At 41.9% G+C, this 21,150-nt stretch overlaps 1 protein-coding gene across 2 annotated transcripts in view; it reads left to right on the forward strand.

Moving 5' to 3' along the window:
- Positions 1 to 343: 343 nt before the first annotated feature.
- The window catches only part of fam169ab (family with sequence similarity 169 member Ab), a 102,136-nt gene continuing 81,329 nt past the window's right edge, over positions 344 to 21,150 (forward strand). The window contains exon 1 of one of the 2 annotated variants that reach the window (XM_059974542.1): positions 344 to 446. The gene's annotated coding sequence lies outside the window, so the exon portion shown is untranslated. Of the gene's footprint in view, positions 447 to 556; positions 714 to 21,150 lie in introns of those variants that run through there. The other variant, XM_059974543.1, reaches the window with a different exon arrangement.

The following is a 21,150-nucleotide window of genomic DNA, read 5'->3' on the forward strand; positions in this document are numbered from 1 at the left end:
TATTTTGACAATCATATTTATGTTTCAGTCCTATTGTGACGTAGGTTCATTAATAAAAATGGGGAAAATGTTCTCTACAAAGTTCTATAAAAGAACTTTATAGGGGGAAGAAATGATTGCAGTATAAAATATTTAATATGAAATCTGTTTTTAGCTATAGAAATGAGGCAATACAGTTTCTCATACCTCTGGTAAGGCAATGTGATTTATTTCGATATAAAGTATGTTCATGTTAAGTGGAAATTCACCCTGTTAATCTCCAGGGGCATGTTTTGGTGTAGACGGTGTCCCTTTAATTGAAATTGCCGGCGTCTCGTTGCGTGCGTCAGTTTTCTGGGCAGCAGCAGCGAGAGCACGGTCCGGCAGCTGGAATCACAGCGAGATCTCGCTGCTTCGCAAGGTTGAGAGGCTCGGACGCGGTGCGCCACTCGTGCTCCTCATCTCCGGTATGCTTTCATTTCCTACTGGCGAAATTCCGGGCTTCGATTGCCGTTGCACGCTGAATGTGGAAGGCCCCGGTGTGGATATTAGGGAGCGAGCGAACGATTGGATTTAGGGATTGATCCGCGTATCGGCATCGGAGCATGCGCTCAGAACAACAGAGGGGCTAACAAAACCAACCAGCCATGGTCGGCGTCTCAGCCCGGGGAAACTCTCTGGGGCTCGACATCCAAACTGGAGTCCAGTGGCCGCAGGGCACCACTGGACAACAGGTGAACTGGCCATAATTGTGCTACGTTTGGAGATGAGCTATGAATTAACTAGGTGGCATTTTGAGGAATTGTTACAATGATTCTTGCTGGGAAATGAAATCTTTTTTTGGGGATTTTATTCGTTGTGCAAGTAGAGTTGCCCATTGTAGCTCAGGAAGTGGGTCAGCATCTGATGGGATTGTGAAGCGGATGGTCTGCGGGTCACTGGAATGCGTGTGAGGCTCTGACCGTGCAGCCAGTACTTGATAGGAAAACTTACAAGAAAACCACGGCAGAGTAGGTGGTGTGCAGAGTTTAAAAAAAACTGGAAGTGTGAGTAGGTTTTTTTTTGAAGTTCAGATGATTGTTTTGTGAAACAGGTGGATTAGAAGAAATTTGTAAAACGATTGCTTCATCATAAGTAATGGGTTCTGTATACAACTATTGAGCTTTTCAAGCTGGTCTAGGTAATGTTGATCACAAGAAATGGCAACGGAGCCCAAATTATATTAAACTGAAATTATGTATGAAAAGGAATCAACTAGTATCAGTTTTTTTTAATAGATTTTTTTTTGTAGTAATTGCATGCCCTGCAAACCATAGCATGGGTAACAAAAACCAGAAGATGTTAGAAACACGAGACAGGTCAGGCAGAAACTGATGAGATCCATGGAGTTGTTAACCTATCATGTTAATTCTTCAATCCTGATATATTCTGTTTTTGTTTCAGGTCTTGTGACATGTCTTTTTATTTTACTTCCATAATGTAATGTGTAGTGAAAAGCATTAAGATAGTATTTAATATTTTAGTGCTACGCCAAACGGTCAAACGTATGAGGAAATGTGTATCTTTTTTAAAAAAAAAGATAAACTCAGCGTGAATGTATTGGTGCTGCTCAGAGTTACAAAACCTGCCCTAAATAGCAGTCTGATTATGATTTTGTACATGTCTGTTGAGAAGTCTTTATCTGGTCATCTACTTTCTTGTTGAGAGCTCATGCCTTTTGACATGAGAGCTGGACTGTTTTGAGATACTGAGGTAATTGGTAAGGGAGTTAATGTGGTATGAGCAGGAATTTCTTCATGAGTGAAATCAGGAACGTGCTAACTTGTGGTGCTAGGGTATTGGGGGTTATGGCTGAATGCAGGGAATTGAGAAATGTGTAGAAAGGTATTGGTTGGCCAGGATGGGCATAGTAGGTTGAAGGGACTGTTCCTGTGTGTACAACTGAGGTATCATTTGTAATATCAGAAAGCACTGTTTCATGGAGAGGCTAAAGAAAATCTCAAACTTTTTTCCCCCTTTGTGGAACTGTTAAAATTAAAGACTTGTTTGTTGAGGATGTCAAGGGAAATTGATAAAAGAAGAATGAATTTATTGACATTATCTAATAATTAAGATCCAAATTTGGGAGGAAATTCTAGGGAAAACTGGTAACTGTTGCTCCAAATATTCCTTTCATTAGTGAAACAGAGGAGAAGGTTCTTTACAAAATTAGACATGTTACTTGTAGTTAAAGACCAAAATTCAGATCTCTAACATTGGTGCCAACAACATTGTGGATTGAAAAATTAATTCACATTTTTTCTCCAGAAATATGTCTGAGTGCCTGCCTCAATTTTCTTTGCTCTGCCATTAAATACCATCTCCTGGACTAATTCCCTTCTCTCCCTGGCCACCCTCTAAATTGAGTGTGATTGCTGGTTTTATGTTGTGAACTTGAGCTTATTGGGTTTCTGGATTGCCTGGTGGACAGAGGAGAATTTTAATTCTGTCATCTGGAGCTGAGCTCCAATTTGATTGCAGTGGGTGAAGAGTGATATACAAATAAGGGGTTCTGGTTAGTTATTGGAGTCGTAATGTGCGTGTAACAAGTTTGGAAAGAATAAGATGGAACTTTGATAAGAAAAGATTTGTCCTGGGTTTCTTGTGCTCAGTGCCTCTCTTTCGAACATTGGCAGCATTAAACCATTTAGCCCTACAAACCTTTTTTATGTAATTTCTGATGTTATTGTAGCCATAACTAGTCAACAACTCTATAATAACAGTCTAATGTGTAGGGAAAAAAATTAACTGAGCTATCTTTGCTATTATCTACTTTATAAATGAGAAACTGAGTTTTCTAGCTCATTTCATGGCTTTAGTCAGTGAGTTACTTGGGAAGGATAGCAGCCTGTATGGATCCAAGAGGTTAAAAACAATGTCCTGGGCCTGGCACATAAGTGCAATTATGAAGAAAGCACGGCAGTGCTTCTACTTCCATAGTAGTTTGCAAAGATTCAGCATGACATCTTAAACTTTGACAAACTTCTGTAGATATGTAATTTAGAATATATTGACTGGCTATATCATATCCTGGCATGGAAATACCATTGCCTTTGAATGGAAATTCGTGCAAAGAGTAGCGGATACTGCCCAGGTCATCACAGGTAAAGCCCTCCCCATCCCCATCCAACATCAGGGACCCCACCCCGCAGGCCATGCTCTCTTCTCTCTGCTGCCATCAGGAAGAAGGTGCAGGAGGCTCAGGAACAGTTATTACCCCTCAACCTTCAGGCTCTTAAACCAAGAGGATAACTTCACTTGCCCCATCACTGAAATGTTCCCCTAACCTATGGACTCACTTTCAAGGACTCTTTCTTTCTTTTGGTGTGGTCTTTCATTGATTCTATTATGGTTCTTATTTATGGATTTATTGAGTATCCCGAGAAGAAAATTCTTCTCAGTTCCTAACTTGCTGAGGTAGTGAAATTGCTTCATTTTCAATCCTGGCCATTTCTCACGTTTCCAAGCCAGTGTGTTTAAAACCACAGTGAGCAAAACTGTTCTGAACTGTCTTGCTGCTTATTTCTTGCCAACTATCAGTGACACAAATCCATTGCGTTTTGAACACAAACACTCGCAAATGGCGCTATTTAAGAGCTGTCCATTCTAAGCATGGTGTAGTGTCTAATGACCACACAAGTGCAGGTGACTGATGCTAGTCAGCAACAGTTTTCTGTCCCAGTTAAGCAGCATAGAATCACAAATAAATGAAGGAAATCCTGGCTGTTTTCTTGATTAGTTTTGCTGTTTAGGCGCTGTCCCAGAAAAGCGGCTGCCCCAGTGAGCCAGTTATCTGGAATCCACAGTATTAGCAAACTCTGACAGGTCTGCAGAAATGAACTTTACGGTAATGTCCAAACACTATAAGCTGTCAGATTATTGGTATGGGATATAAGTAGTTGTTTTATTTGCTTTCAGCAGCAGTTTTTTGTATTCCAATAATTAGTATATATAAAGGTACAGTGGTAAGAACATGATTGATAAACTCAGGAAAATTGTGGGGCATAGTATTGCAGAATTGGATGTTCATGAACAGTTGTGCTGAAAATGTAGACCTTGTCAATCCACATCTGGAGCTGCTTCTGGTTATTAAGATGTGTGGAGCAGGCAATGAGCATTGGTTTAGTCAGTAATACCAATGCCACGTAAAAGAGAAGAGTGGATATTTTAAAAAAAACTTCCGGTAGTATTGATATAAACGGTACTTCATTTCTCTTGGAAAAGGATCTCCACAGTCAAGATCAAATGTAGGTTGACTTTTGGGAAGATTCTATAAGATAGAGAGCAACTCTGGACAAGATTTGTAAACAAAATCTTTAGTTGATCAAGGATCTGCTAAATGTTGTGATGAAGGTTATTGGGTTTCCTGAGACAGGACACATGGTGATTTCATATTTATCTTTGGTTTGTCACTGAGGGCACACATGGCTTTTTTAAAAAAAAGCCCCTTGAACTGGCTGCATTCCTGGACCATTGATCTTTTAAGTTTGGGTGAAACAGAAGTAAGTATCTCCCAATGCAAGACTGAAAATCCATTTACTTGCTTGCATGTGAACACGAGAATAAGAATCATTATAATTATCCTAGTGCAAGTTATTTTTGTATTATAATTTGTCCTTGATGGAAATCATTATGTAATGGCTTCTGACAGGTATGCTATTGCCAGCAGCAATAATTTGACACCACAATGATGCTTAATTTCACAAAACTTGTGCCTTGCCAAGATTTTGTTTTACCATAAGTTATTTTTGTTGGGTGTGTTCACCTTCCTCATGTCCCAACAATGACCATACTTCTAAAGTTACGCACTTCACCAACTCTTTGTAAAGCTGACAATTTTATTGTGTGCAAACATAGTCTGTCTGTTTTGTATTGATACGTTAACTGATCATTTAAAATTGTATATTTAATGTCTAGTACTGGCTTTTCAACCTGAGGGGTGATTATAATTTATTTGGCTAAACATGGGAAAACTTTATAATTGTTTGCCAGTCTTACGTGATTATACAGTAAATAAATCTGCATGGTGGTAAAGAGGTTACTGGTTATTATTCAGAACAACTGTGAAGTTCAGTACCTTATTATAGTTTTATTATGAAAAGTCTAACTGGTGTGGAAGAATAGGAGAAATTCTTTGTGAAATTTTGCCATTAATGTGTTATGTTAATAACCATGCTATTTCTGAAACTTGATCCCTAATCAGCCTTGGGATGCAACCATTGAGTGGAATTGTAAATGTTATGGTGATTGTTACTGAGGTTGATATTACAGACCAATGAAATGAATAGAACTGTAACTTTTTAAATTAGTTCAACAATTCAGCAAATGTATATTGTAAATATTCCTGAATGGGAGAAGGACAACTTGGGTGATGTCAATCAATGCAAGAGATTCTGCATATTCTGGAAGTCCAAAGTAACACACAAAATGCTTGTGGAACTCAGTAGGTCAGGCATCATCTATGGAGGAGAATAAATGGTTGACCTTTTGGACCAAGACCCTTCATTAGGATTGGAAAAGGAGGTAGAAGCCAAAATAAGGAGGTGGTTGGGGTAGGAGTGCTAGCTGGAAGGTGATAGGTAAAGCAAGGTGAGGAGAAAGGTAGGTGGGTGTGGGAGGCCAGCACCTATGGAGCAAAACCTTCCCCCTTCCAAACACAGTCCTAATGAAGGGTTTTGGCCTAAAACATTGACCATTAATTCCCCTCCATAGATGCTGCCTGACTTGATAAGTTTTTCTAGCATGTTATGTGTTACTTTGGGTGATGTCAAGTTGCTTTTTATATTTAAAAGACTGAAGGTCCTTTCATAGTAGAATTGGACGCTAATCTTATCCTCTAAGGAACAGCAGTGGATAAAGGAGGAGTTAGGCACTTTCCAGAACTGAACTATTGCACTTTAGGTTCTGTGTTTCTTCTTTAGTTGTTAATTTGGTGTTTTTTTTCTCCCCGAGTGTTAAATGAGATAAAGCTAGGTTTAGCAATACCTTTCAAACATGTGAAAGAAATACTGTGCATATAGATTTTCAGAATTTTGTGGGTGGGACTTATTTGGGGTCATTGCAAATCAGCAATTTGATTTGATTATATTAATGAGGATAGTTCACTGAAAACTTGCAGAGCAAATATATTTGTACAGCTTAAAATAAGATTCTTCTAATTGGAACCTTATGCAATTTTGATGGACGTTCACTGTCCAGGGCGAGGAGGCCTTCCTGTTTCTTGCCAAGCTCAGCTTTCTGAATATAGCAGCTGACACTTTTAAAGATCATGGGTTGTTTTGAAGTAAGTCAGACATCCGACCAATATTCTGTGTGTTTAAAAGCACAAAATACTGGCAGAACTCAGCAGGCCAGACAGCATCTATGGGAGGAGGTAATAATGACGTTTCGGGCTGAAACCCTTCATCAGGAGTGTTTTGTGTTTTTTATTTATTTCCAGCATCTGCAGATTCACTCGTGTTGCTTCTGTGTGTTTCTTCTTATCATAATCAAGAGCCAGCTTTCATTTCTTAAAGTAAATGGCAAGCAATAATCAGTTAAAGAGACAAGTTTTGCAAACAAACAGCGCTGTCTATAGGACATAGGATGCTGGCCCACAGCATGAGGCAAGTTGCTCAAGAGTTGCAGTGTAAAACAATGGGCTTTTGTTAATTGCCTGTTTCAAACGCTGGCTCAGTTACTTAGTTCAAGTAAACTTGCAGACCAGATCATCAAATAGATGATCTATTAATAGTAGGAAGGTTTGTGTACTTAGAGTCATCTTCACATCATTAATTGTGGGATCTTGGAATCTCTGTCTCCAGAAGCTTTCAGATCACCTGTGTGGAAAATGTGTGGTGTAGTGGAGATGATTCTCTACCAACAGAGGTGCACAGTACTCCTTCCCTCTGCTAACCTGCAGATCACCCTTGGGCAAGGTGTTACACCTGCTTAACTCCTCCTCACAACCCCTACCCCCATTCAGGGTCACGTGAAGCCATGGAGCAGGGGGTGGATGGTCATGTGATAGGCACCATCTGCTCATCAGTCCTGGTTATGCAGTCAATGCAACCAGGCAGCCAATCTCTCAGAACCAGGTTTAACATTGATGGCCGGGGTCACCCGTCTTGTAAAGACACTGTCCAGAAGACGATGGCCACACCTCTGTAGAATAATTTGCCAAGAACGATCGAGGTCATAGACCGTAATCATTTTGTGTCATATGACACGACACGGCACATGATAATGTGTGAAAATGTGTCAGAAAAAATATCATATTCGTGTAAAATGACCTAATTCATGGAGAAAACAGCATTATTGTATGAGAATAGTCAAGCTTATTAGGAATGATCCAAGAATATCAAGAAGATTGACAGAATGTTCGAAACACTGACTGTCCTTTTTTCCCATAAGTTGCTGCCTGTTCTGCTGAGTTCCTCCAGCATTTTGTGTGTGTTGCTGTTATTATACTCAACTGTTTTATTTCATGTTCATGTATTTTGGTAGAAAGTCCATAATTCATTAGGGATAAGCTTTGTCATTGATTCTCTAAAAGGCATTCATAGTATTAGTGTGTGATGCAGGAACTAAGCTTTATGATATTTGACAAACAAATGTTTTCAATTTCACTACATTCAGCACTGATTAAAATGTGATTCAGACTGAGCATTTTAAGGAAAAGAAAACCTAGATGCTCTAAATAGAAACCAAAAGTGCTGGAAGTGAACAGATGCTCAAGCAGTAGAGACACAATGGTAGAGTAACTGCAGAGAGACAGAGAATGATCATTATGATTAGATGAAGAAACTCTGATGAAATGTCAACCAGAAATGAGAACTCGTTTTCTCCCCCCACCCCATGCTCCCTGACTTTCTTTCTCCACCCCACGCACCGCTCAGCTTTTTCAGTTCATGTTACAAAGTTATGGGGTTGCTCATTACAGAGTGGTTTTGTTTTAGCTTCAGTTATTAATTCCAAACACAGCAAAAATGTCTTCCTTCTGCATTTTGTGCTTTTAAAATCCAGGTTTTTTTTGTTATCTGTAGTAATTTTCTTTTGCCTTTAGCTTTTCTGTGTTCCAACCCTACCTCAGTTACTCAATTTTAAAAGCAATTGGTTCTTAAACTGTATTGTAGCCATCTGCATTTGTGATAAAGATTCAGAGGATAAATCTGAAAATTACTGAAGCAGCTCAAAATACTCGGGCCACATTTGTGGAGAGAGAAAGTGGGTTAAATTTTCATCTTGATGATCTTTCATTAGAACAGTTTTTAATACTATATTCTTGTTACATTAATCTTGCACAGGATTGTGATCCAGTATTTATACTGCAACTTTTCTTCATTCCGAAAGCCTATTATACACTTTCAGTACTGTCTAGCCTCAAATCAAGGCTTATGTTGTGCTGTTGTTCTCGTTATTTTATTTGGAGTTTTATTTTTTTCCTCTCTTTCAATGTCAATTGTCCCTTTGCCTTTGAGTATTGTTCAGTCTGTTTCTGCAGCTGGTTAACCATCTGCAGTTTACTATTGCATCCAAAACTGGAAGTGCTAAGGTTATAATTAGATAATTAAGCAAAAAATTTTTTATCATATATTTTAAGGTTAAGCAATAAAACGTGGGAATAATTAGAGGACACGTAACAGTGAGATGAAGTTACTGGTCTGGCATCCAGAGATTTAGAATATTCACTTGATGAGATTAGTTAAAATCTCACCATAGTAGCTGAAAACTCATTGTCACAGATTCTTCCTTCATGGAAATGGGCCTTTTAACCCACTTTGTCCATGTCAACTACCTGTCAAATCTGATTTTTCATCATTTGGTCTTGGCATTTCATATATTTGTCTGTTGTGACAGTATCAACCTCTGCCACTGCTAAGGGCACTGTGTTCCACACTTCAATCATCTTCTTGGGTGGTGGGGGGGGTATTTTCTCTTGCATTCTTTGAATTGAACCTTTGCCCCCAGTCATAAATACCTCTGCTGAAGGGAAATGTTTCTTGCTATCTACTCGATATCCCTCTAAGTTTGTGTACCTCAGAGGAAAACTAACACAACCTATCCAGTTGCTTGTATCTGAAATGTTCCATCACGGACAATATCCTGGTGAATGTGCTCTCGAACTGCATGCATGCTATGTTCATTCTGACTTGATAGATTCCAACATGAATGTGTGGCCTATTCCATTAGATTTGCAGAGGCGCCACCATTCCCAGAAACTGCCCAAAGCTCACCCTCGTACACCATCTCTTCAACCATGCAGTTAGCTGAATTTGCCTCCAATCCCGATTATACACCGGCATCTACAATTAGTCCAAAAAATTTCAACCATGGAGGTCCTGCTGCTATCTTGTTCCCTAAATTCAAGTTGTAGGATTTTTTTGTATAACTCATTATATCAATTGTTAGCGTTATTTAACATTCAAATAATTAAATAAATTTGGAATAGAAGGCCCAGCTGGTAATGATGACTATAAAGCTATGGGGTTGTTGTAAGAATTCATCTGGCAAAGAAATCGGTTTCCTTTATGATCTCAGGACACTCCAAAGTGCTGAACAGTTAACTGCTCTCTGAAAGGGCCTTGCAGGCCACTCAGGGCAGTGAAGAAAACCAAAACTGCGTCCTGGTATTTGAAACAAAACCTGAAACTCATCTGGTCCAGCAATGTCTGTGGAAGGAGAAACTAGTCAGCATTTCGGCGTGAATCAGCCTCTTCCAGTCCTCTGAGTCATGCTGCCCAGCAATCTCCTGACTTAACCCTGATCTAGTTACGGGACAATTTTTAATAACCAAGTAACCGACCAACTGGTACACCTGTGCACAATGGGAGGAAACCAGAGCACACAGTGGAGGCATTACAATAAATAATAAACAAGACAATAGGCACAGTAGACGGCAGTAAGTTGGTGTCAGTCCAGTCTCTGGGTATTGAGGAGTCTGATAGCTTGGGGGAAGAAACTGTTACATAGTCTGGTTGTGAGAGCCCGAATGCTTCGATGCCTTTTCTCAGACGGCAGGAGGGAGAAGAGTTTGTATGAGGGGTGCATGGGGTCCTTCATAATGCTGTTTACTTTGTGGGTGCAGTGTGTGGTGTAAATGTCTGTAATGGTGAGAAGAGGGACCCTGATGATCTTCTCAGCTGACCTCACCATCCACTGCAGGATCTTGCAATCTGAGATGGTGCAATTTCCAAACCAGGCAGTGATGCAGCTGCTCAGGATGCTCTCAGTACAACCCCTGTAGAATGTGATGAGGATGGGTAGTGGGAGATGGACTTTCCTCAGCCTTCACAGAAAGTAGAGATGCTGCTGGGCTTTCTTTGCTATGGAGCTGGTGTTGAGAGACCAGTTGAAATCCTCCGCCAGGTGAACACCAAGAAATTTGGTGCTCTTAATGATCTCTACTAAGGAGGTGTTGATGTTCAATGGGGAGTGGTCGCTCCGTGCCCTCCTGAAGTCAACAACCATCTCTTTTGTTTTGTTCACATTAAGAGACAGGTTGTTGGCTCTTCACCAGTCCGTTAGCCACTGCAACTCCTCTCTGTAAGCTGACTCGTCGTTCTTGCTGATGAGACCCACCATGGTCGTGTCATCGGCGAACTTGATGATATGGTTCGAGCTGAGTGTTGCAGCACCATCGTGGGTCAGCAGAGTGAACAACAGTGGACTGAGCACGCAACCCTGGGGAGCCCCTGTGCTCAGTGTGATGGTGTTGGAGATGCTGCTCCTGATCCGGACTGACTGAGGTCTCCCAGTCAGGAAGTCTAGGATCCAGTTGCAGAGGGAGGTGTTAAGGCCCAATAGGCTCAGCTTTCCAATCAGTTTCTGAGGGATGATTGTGTTGAATGCTGAACTGAAGTTTATGAACAGCATCGGAACGTATATGTCTTTTTTGTCCAGGTGGGTTAGGGCCAGGTGGAGGGTGGTGGCAATGGCATCATCTGTTGAGCGGTTGGGATGGTACGCAAAATGCAGGGGGTCAAGTGAGTGGGGCAGCAGGCTCTTGATATGCCTCATGACAAGCCTCTCGAAACACTTCATGATGATGGATGTGAGTGCAACGGGACGTAGTCATTGAGGCAGGACACTGAAGACTTCAGTGACAGATGACAGATGTCTTCCCACTTCTCCACCACACACCCCAGCACAGAGCTAGTGTTGATGTTTTATAAGACCATAAGACAGGGGCAGAATTAAGCCAATTGGCCCATCGTTTCTGCTCCACCATTCAATCATGGCTGATCCATTTTTTTCTCCTCTCGTTCTCAACCTTCTCCCTATAACCTTTGATGCTGTGTCCAATCAAAAACCTTTCAAGCTCTTCCTTAAATACACCCGAAGACCTGGCCTCTGTAGCTGCCTGTGGTAACAAATTCACCACCCTCTGGCTAATGAAATTTCTCTGCATCTCTGTTTTATATGGATGCCCCTCTATCCTGAGGCTGTGCCCTCTTGTCCTAGGCTCTCCCACCATGGGAAACATTCTTTCCACATTTACTCTGTCTGGATCTTTCAACATTTGAAAAGTTTCAATGTGAACCCTCTCATCCTTCTAAATTCCAGTGAGTACAGACCCAGAGTGATCAAACGCTCCTCATATGACAACCCTTGCATTCCTGGAATCATCCTTGTGAACCTCCTCTGGACCCTCTCCAATGCCAGCACATCTTTTCTTAGGTGAGGAGCCCAAAACTGTTCACATACTCAAAGTGAGGCCTCACCAGTGCCTTATAAAGCCTCAGCATCACATCTCTGCTCTTGTATTCTAGACCTCTTGAAACGAATACTAACGTTGCATTTGTCTTCCTCACCACCAACTCAACCTGCAAGTTAACCTTTAGTGTGTTCTGCACAACGACTCCCAAGTCCCTCTGCATCTCAGATTTTAGGATTTTCTCCCCGTTTGGAAAATAGTCTACTCATTTATTTCTACTATCAAAGTGCACAATGATGTATTTTCCAATGTTGTATTCCATTTTTCATCTTTTCCTTTCTAATGATTCATTTCATTGCTCTCTATAGGTTTATAGATGCTTCCCAATCCTCTGTTGTCTTGCTAATTTTGCTTTGTTGTATACCCTCTCTTTTTTTTTACATTAGCTTTGACTTCCCTTGTCAGCCCCAGTTGTACTATTTTGCCATTTGAGTATTTCTTCAGTTTTGGAATATATCTGTCCTGAGCCTTCCTCATTTTTCCCAGAAAAGCTTGCCACCATTGCTTTGCTGACATCCCTTCCAGCAGCTCCTTCCAACCAACTCCTCTCTCATGCCACTGTAATTTCCTTTACTCCACAGAAATACGGCTACATCAGAATTAATTTCTCCCTATCAAATTTCAAGTTGAACTCAATCATATTGTGATCACTGGCTCTTAAGGGCTCATTCACGTTAGGCTACCAATTGCCTCCAGTGCATCACATAACACTAGTGTAGCTGATTCCCGGGAAGGCTCAATGACAGACTGCTCTAAAAAGCCATCTTTTAGGCATTCAACAAACTCACTTTCTTGAGATCCTTTCTCAACCTGATTTTTCCCAATCAGCTTGCATGCTAAAATCTTCCATAACATTGCCCATTTGACTCGCCTTTCCTATTTTCTGGTGTAATCTGTGGTCCACATCCCAGCTACTGTTGGGAGGCTTGTATATAAATGTTATCAGGGTCCTTTTACCCTTGTAGTTTCTTAACTCAACCCACAAAGATTCAACATCTTCCGATCCCATGTCACATCTTTCCACTTACTTAATGCCACTCTTTGCCAGCAGAGCCACGTCTCCCTTCTACCGAACTTCCTGTCCCTCCCACACACGTGTAACCTTGGACACTTAGCTCCAACCATCCTTTAGCCACGATTCAGTCATGGCCACAACATCATACTCAACAATCTGTAAGAGTGCAACAAGATCATCGTCTTTACTTCTTACACTCCGTGCAATGAGATACAACACCTTGAGTGCTATCTTTGCTACCTTTTTTCATTTTGCATCCCTGAGGCACTGGTACTTGCCTTGCTGACTACAATTTTGTCCTATCATCTTCCTGGCAGTCTGACTACATGCTATCCTTGCTTTTTTAACCATCCGTCCTATTCTGAGTCCCTCATTCAGGTTCCCAGTGCCCTGCCAAATTAGCTTAAACCTTCCCCAGCAGCTCTAATAAGCCTGCCCACGAGAATACTGGTTCCTGCTCGGGTTCAAGTGCAACCCGTCCCTTTTGAACAGGTCATACCTCCCCCAGAAGAGATCCCAATGATCCAAGAGCCTGAAGTCCTGCGCCCTACACCGGCTTCTCAGATACGCATGTATCTGCCAAATCATCCTGTTTTTATCCTCACAAGCATGCGGCACAGGAAGCAATCCAGAACTTGCTATTCTGGAGGTCCTGATTCACAGCTTTCTGCCTAGATCTCTAAATTCTTTCTTCAGGACGTCTTTGCTTTTCCTTGCTATCTCATTGGTACCAATATGTAACAAGACATCTGACTGCTCTCCCTACCTCTCTAAAATGCTGTGGACGTGATCTGAGTTGACCCTGGCACCTGGGAGGCAACATACTATCTCGGTGTCCCGTTCACGTCCACAGAATCTCCTGTCTGTTCCTTCGACTATTGAGTGCCCTATCAATACCGCTCCTCTCTTTACCTCCCCTTCTGCACCATGGACCCGTGCTCAGTACCAGTAACCTGGTCACAACAGGCATTCCCCTGGGAAGTGATCCCCCATAACAGTATTCTGAGGGAAATGGCCACAGAGGTGCTCTGCGCTGACTGCCTATCAAATTTTCATTTCTCCTGACAGTCACCCAGCTACTCGCCTTCTGCAGCTTTGGGGTGACTACTTCCCTGCAACTCTGATCGATTATCTCCTCTCTCTCCTGTATAAGCCGAAGTTTTGCTTGGTTAAAATTTGCCTTGTAATCATTTGTGTGCCGCTATTACGCGGCAGTTCTCTAGCACTTTTCTTGACAAATTTCCCTGGTGTATCATCGCAGGAATGCCTGTTGTGAAACTTTACCTCTAAAACTTGAATGAATTGAGAATGTGCAGTTCCTTTTGAGTTTTAAATTCACAGCAGCTGTCTTCATGATGGATTCTATCAAGTTGTTTACTAAGTAATTAAAATAAAGCTTTTCAGTATATTATCTGCACAAAGTACAATGGCTGAGGTGAAAGGTAGGACAGTTTTATTAAAATTTGTTATGATATCTACAAGGTTATCACTCAACTATAAGTCAGGCACATTTCTGTATGTGCTGGGAGAGGTGGTTGATTACCGTACATGGATTCAGATAGTGCAAAGAAAGATTATTTGAAGTATTTGTTACTTTATTGATCCCAAAGGAAATTACAGTGTCACAGTGGCATTACAAGAGCACATATATAAGAATATTAGGATGGAACTTCTAATACTAGAATAGAACTTAAGTAGAATAAACGTGAATTACTACTACTACTACTATAATACTCGAATAAATATTAGAAATTTATTTGAAGTTTATTCCTTAGAACTTTCCTGCTCAAGTGTATTACTACGCTTGATAAGGAAAGATTTGCAGATGTTGGAATTAGTAATATCTTATTTTGCGTTAACACCAGAGCAGTTAGAAAGCTCTGGTGTTAATGCAAAAAGTTGTGACATCTTGGACTCGGATTGGACAAAATTCCTACAAATTTGGCAAGAGAATTCACTGTGCCCGGAGATAAAATCTTAACAGCTTTATACTGTTTTGGGGAAAATGAAAGATTTGGAGGTGAGTGCTGCTGATTGGTTTTGTCAGCTCAGTAAATTTTATTCTCAGATCCTGTCATGTTTCAGTCTTAAACTCCTTTCTGTAAGTATAGATACCTGTAGGTGTGCATTTGGATGTCCCACCAAATGCAAGAAAATGAATCTCAAGGTAGTATGTGGTGAAATACATGTACTTGGGTAATACATTTGAATTTTGAGTGTAATGTGGGTATGAATGAGCATTTTTAAGGTGATTGGAGAGGGTGTAAACTTTTTAATCAGCCACCCTTTTACAATGTGCTATTTGATTCTCCCTCACATTCCCCTCTCCACCCCTCACTTCAATATTCTACCATTTACCTACACACCAGGGGCAATTTAACTTTTCAATGGTACATCTTTAGGGTGCTGGAGGCAATCAAAGCATCTGGAAGAAAATAAAAACAAAATGCTGGCAGAACTCTGTGTGCTTAATAAAATATGCAAACCTCACACATGTCATGCTGGAACCTTCCGCACTGGAACTGTAGGGCTTTACCATTCTATAAGCAAAATTGCTTTTGCACACCGTTAAGTAAAATGCCCATTATTTTGTACAGGTGAGGAAAACAAGATTAATCAAAGGCTCTGGCAATGTTTGGTTCTGGTTAGATTGTACCTGCGCTTCCTCGCACTATGCTTAAAATATACTTGACAGTTTGCTTAACATATGGTTGACACTAGAAGTATTATATTATTTCACCAGGATGTAAGTGGTACAGCTCAGATTACATTATCAAGAATTGAATTGAATTTATTTTTTACATCCTTCACATACATGAGTAAAAATCTTCATGTTACGTCTCCATCTGAATGTGCAAATTATAGTAATATGTAATAAATAGTATGTACAGAAAGACATACAACAGAGCAGTCAATACAGCTTAGGGATACTATTGTATCAGTGTGAATTAATCAGTAGTCTGATGGCCTGGTGGAAGAAGCTGTCCCAGAGCCTGTTGGTCCTGGCGTTAATGCTGCGGCACCGTTTCCCAAATGGTAGCAGCTGCCACAGTTTGTGGTTGGGGTGACTCGGGTCCCCAGTGATCCTTTGTGCACACTGGTCACTGTAAAAAGAGAAATAACCATAAAAGTTTGTTTAAAATGGAAGCTGTTAACAAAGCATCAGAGAAGAGTAGGAATAGCAGGTGGTTTTCAAATTGCAAGGCTGAACCTGTTGGGATTCTCTAAGGATTGGTACTGAGACCCCAGCTGCTCCCATCTATCTCTGTGATTTTTGAAAGTATCAACATATAATGGAGGTTTCATGGGTGGTAGTGTGGGTGGTAAGGAGACTGCCGAGAAGCTGACAGTGGATATAACAAAACAAGTTATGTGAAATGCTGAGTCATGGCAGGTGGAAATGTGTGAGACACTTTGGTAGAAAAAGGGAGAACAACTGAGTTTTTATCGAATGAGATTGAAAGGTGTTGTTCAGAGGGCCTAGTGCAAGACTCATTGGAAGTTAGTGTGCCTGTGCAGCAGAAAATAGGGTGGCATTTTTTTAATCCAAGATAATTTTATTCATAATAAAAATAAATATTTACAAGAACTAACTATTCAGCATCTTTCCATTCTTACTTTCGTAGACGATACATTAACTAGTGTTCAGTTACATTTCTTAAAACCGATAACACTTGTCCAGTCTATACTGTGGCCCTTCTCCACCAAGCCCTTGTGGTGGCTGTATCAAGCTTCAGTGTGTCGCTCAGTACGTGCTCATATAGCCTAGAATGTGCCAGTCAGGAGCATTCGACCACGGACATCTCAACGTGCTGGCAGACCAAAGGGTAGCTTACACGGAGTTGATGATTGTCCAGCAACACCTCATGTCCACCTGCCTGTGTGTCCCTGGAAACAGCCCATAGGTCAGAGAGTCTCTGTCATACAGCTTCTCCCGATGAACTCTGACATTGAACCTTGCATCTCTCTCCACAGCCTACAAAGAGGTGAACAACATTGCCACCAGCCAGGCAAAGTTTTAGTGCCTGTAGGCGAGAACAGGAGCTGGATGTACCCAGGACCATCCTGGAGTCTGAAAGGGACTTTTATAGATGAACCTTTTACTGAGGTCACACCCACAGTGTAGGCTTCAGATAATAAATGGGTGACCACCGGGAGAAGAAAGGGGAGTAAGCAGTCAGTGCAGGGTTCCTCTGTGGCCATTCCCCTCAGCAACAAGTATACCTCTTTGGATACTGCTGGGGGAATGTCCTATCAGGGCACAGCAACAGCTCCCAGGCCAGTGGCACGATGGCCAGCACTGAGACTCAGCAAGGAAGTGTAATGTCCTGTACGGCAATAACAATTGGAGGTTCGAGAGTTGGGGGATAGACAGATTCTGTGGCTGCAAAAGAGACAGCAGTACCATGTGCTAGTCAGGACAGCAATAAGATGAAATTACAGATAGTTAAGTGGCTGCATTAGCATTGATTTCACAAGAACCGGAATACAAGAGCAAGGATGTCCTGCTGCGTTGGTCAGATCGTATTATGAGCAGGTCTGGGCATCTTGTCTAAGTAAAGATGTGCTGGCATTGGAGAGGGTCCAGAGGAGGTTGCAAGAACGATTCTAGGAATAAAAGGTTATGAGGAGTGTTTGATGGCTCTGAGCTTGTACTTGCAGGAAATTAGAAGAATGAGGGGGAATCTTATTGAAAATTGAAAGGCCTAGATAGAGTGGCTGTGGAAAGGATGTTTCCTTTCATGGGGAAGTCTAGGATCAGAGGGCACAGCCTCAGAATAGAAGGACGTACATTTAGAACGGATGACGAGGAAATTCTTTAGCCAGCTGATGGTGACTGTGGAATTCACTGCCACAGGCCAAGTTATTGTGTATATTTCAAGTGGAGGTTGATAGGTTCTTGATTAGGGTGTCAAAGTTTTCAAACCAAAATCGGGAGAATGGGATTGAGAGGGCTAATAAATCAGCCATGATGGAATGGTGGAGCAGACTCGATTGCTGAATGACCTAATTCTGCTTCTATGTTTTGTGATCTTATCTGAAGATGAGACATTCTGCCAGATGATGGTCTGAATGTTCCCATCCCACTGCGTCCATTAAGTCCTTTTGTAGTGTCTACAGGATAATCCATGTTGACCACTGTCTGATGAACTTGTGGTCAAAATTGTTGGTCTGGAAGAAATTTTTCATGAAGGGCAAGTAGTGTGGCATTGACCAGCTGACTGGAACGTTGCACAGCAATGGACCTATCCTTTGCAACTCCAGAGTCAGATAGACGCTCGGCACGTAGTGGCACTTGATGCCTACCTACTTTGGTTCTGTACACAGCCTGATGCAGCCACGTCCAAAGGTGGTCATCAGGGTGAAGGTATTGGGTACGTTCTTGTCCCCATTGTCCAGGAACTTGTACGTCGTGATCCATCTAACTCACTCCATTTTGGATCTCTAGATGAACCGGAAGGTGGGTCAGGTGATTTCCAAGCTGGAGGAGCGGAGGACGGATCACACTTGTGCCAAGTGCAGCTGCCGTGAGAGCACCTCACAAGGCAAATACAATGTTAGTCTTTACTACAAGAGGATTTGAGCACAAGACTAAACCCACCATACTAAAATTACTGTATATACACTCTCTCCAGCCACTTTATTAGGTACCTGCTATATCTAATAAAGTGGCCACTGATAGTCTGTTCATGATCTTCTGCTGCTGTAGCCCATCCGAAGTATGACATGTTGTGCATTCAAAGATGCTCTTCTGCCCACCACTGTTATAATGTGTGTTTATTTGAGTTACTGTCACGTTCCTGTCTGTTTGAACCATTGTGGCCGTTCTCCTCTGACCTCAGTCATTAACAAGGTGTTTTCACCAAATGAGCTGCCACTCACTGGATGTTTTTTTTGTTTCCTGCACCATTCTCTATAAACTCCAGAGATTGTTGTACATGAAAATTCTAGGAGATCAGCAATTTCTGAGATACTGAAATCACTCCTTCTAGCACAAACAATCATTCCGTTGTCAAAGCCACTTGTGTCACATTTTCTCCCCATTCTGAAGTTTGATCTGAACAACAACAGAAGCTCTTGACCATGCTTACATGCTTTTATGCATTGAGTTGCTGCCACGTGATTGGCCAATTATATATTTGCATTGATGAGCAGGTGTATCTAATAAAGTAGCCACAGAGTGTAGAAACTGGTGAGACCACATCTGGAATATGGTGCTTTGGTTTTGTCCTGCTACCAACTAAAGAACACTTTTGTAATGGAGGAAGTACAATAGAAGTTCCTAAGACAGGACTAAATGTTCCTGACTGTAGACAAATGGATTTTAAAATATTCAAATGTATTCTGGGGTTTGACAGGATAACTGGAAAGGTGATGTTTCCCAAGATTGGAATGTACAGAACCAAAAGCAATTCAGCAATTAGAGATGGAAATGAGAACTTTTCTTTGTGAGGAGGATAGACAGCTTTATTAAAGATCCACTTTATTGATCCCAAAGTAAATTAAGGTGTCACAATAGTATTACAAGTGCACAGATGTAAATATTAGAAGAGAGGTAGAAAGAATAAAAACAAGTCACCACAAACAGGAGGGATCATCACTTTCCCGGCTACAGGTTGATTCATTGTAGATCCTAATGACCAAGGGTAAGAATAACCTTGTATGGCACTCTTTGGAGCAGCTCAGTTGACTTAGTCTGTTATGAAAAGCGCTCCTTCATTCAGCCAAGGTGGCATGCAAAGGGTGAGAAACATTGTCAAGAATTGCCAGGAATTTTCATAGGGTCCTTTGTTCTACCGTAGCATCCAGTGTGTCCAGTTTGACTCCTATAACAGAGCCAGCCTTTCTAATCAGTTTATTGAGCCTGTTGGCATCACCCGTGTTGATGTCATTGCCCCAGCACACAACCGCATAGAATATTGTACTGGTGACAACAGACTGGTAGAGCATGTGAAGGAGAGGCCTGCATACTCCAAAGGACCTCAGTCTCCTCAGGAAGTGGAGGCAACTCCAGTAGCCTCTGCGTTGGTGCTGTACTCAAGGTACTTGTAGGTCCTCATCTCGTCCACATCCTCACCATCAACAATAACAGGGAGCAGTGCAGGTTTAGTCTTCCTAAAGTCCATCACCATCTCCTTTGTCCTACTGATGTTGAGTTGCAGATCATTCAGCTTGCACCATTTGATAAAAGTCCACCAGGGCCTTGTCTTCATCCTCCCATCCTCCCTTATATTGCTGAGTCATCAGAGAATTTCTACAAATGGCATGACTCAGTGTTGTATCTAAATTTCGAGGTAAACAGGGAGGGAGACAGTACAGTCCCCTGTGGGGCCCCAGTGCTGCTTATAGCCATGTCTGATGCACATTTCTGAAGCTGCACAAACTGTGGTCTGTTGGTCAAGTAGTCCATTATCCAGGATACAATGGAAGTGCCAACCTGCATTGAATAGAGATTTCCCCCCAGCAATGAGGGCTCTTACAGTATTGAAGACACTTAATAAATCAAAAAGCATAATCATCACAGTGCTGCCCTGCTTATCCACATGGGAGTAGCCTCTGTTCAGCAAGTAGATGACAGCATCATCAACTCCAATGTGCTCCTAGTTGGCAAACTGCAGGGGATCAAGTTCTGATCTGTCCAGGGTCAGAGATGAGCCAGGACCTGCCTTTGCTGTGTCTTCATGATGTGTGAGATCAGAGCCACTGGGCAGCAGTTATTCAAGACTTTCTGTTGGCTCTTCTTGGATACTGGGACCACACATGATGCTTTCCACACAGTCAGGACCCCTTGCAAGCTGAGGCTCAGATTGAAGATGCACTGGAGAACTCCACACAGATGTTCAGCACACTCCTTAAGGACCTTGGGGTTTGCACCATCCAGTCCTAATGCTTTGCCATGTCTGAGTGTACCCAGAGCCCTTCTTCTCACCTGCTCAGTAGTGAAGGTGAGTCCATGATGACTGAGGAGTTGAGGGAGGTGAAGTTTGGGACAATAGCAGTTAGTGTGTGGAGGTGTGGATCGTAGGTGCAGGGCAAGGAGGGAATGAGGACAGTGGTAGCCTGTGTTGTTCATCCATGTGCTGGAGGGGAGGGAGAAGGGGAGGCATTGGTGCCTCAGCAGCAGGACTGGTGTGCTGAGGGGGGTGTGAACAGGAGGGCAATTGTCAAAGTTATTGAATTGGTTTAACTCATTAGCCCATTCACGGCTGTATTCCAAGCCTCTACAGCTAGGCTGATTGAAGCCAGTGATGTTCTTCATGCGTCTCCACACTTCCCATGTGCTGCTGTGCCCAAACCTGTTCTCCAGCTCTCTCCTATATTCTTCTTCAGCCACCTTGATCTTCTCCTTTAGCTCTGTCTGCACATGTTTCAATTCTTTCCTGTCTCCTGATCTAGAAACTTTCTTTTTGTGGTTGAGAAG

This window comes from Hypanus sabinus, chromosome 7 (assembly GCF_030144855.1).
Source record: "Hypanus sabinus isolate sHypSab1 chromosome 7, sHypSab1.hap1, whole genome shotgun sequence".
NCBI classification, from domain to species: domain Eukaryota; kingdom Metazoa; phylum Chordata; class Chondrichthyes; order Myliobatiformes; family Dasyatidae; genus Hypanus; species Hypanus sabinus.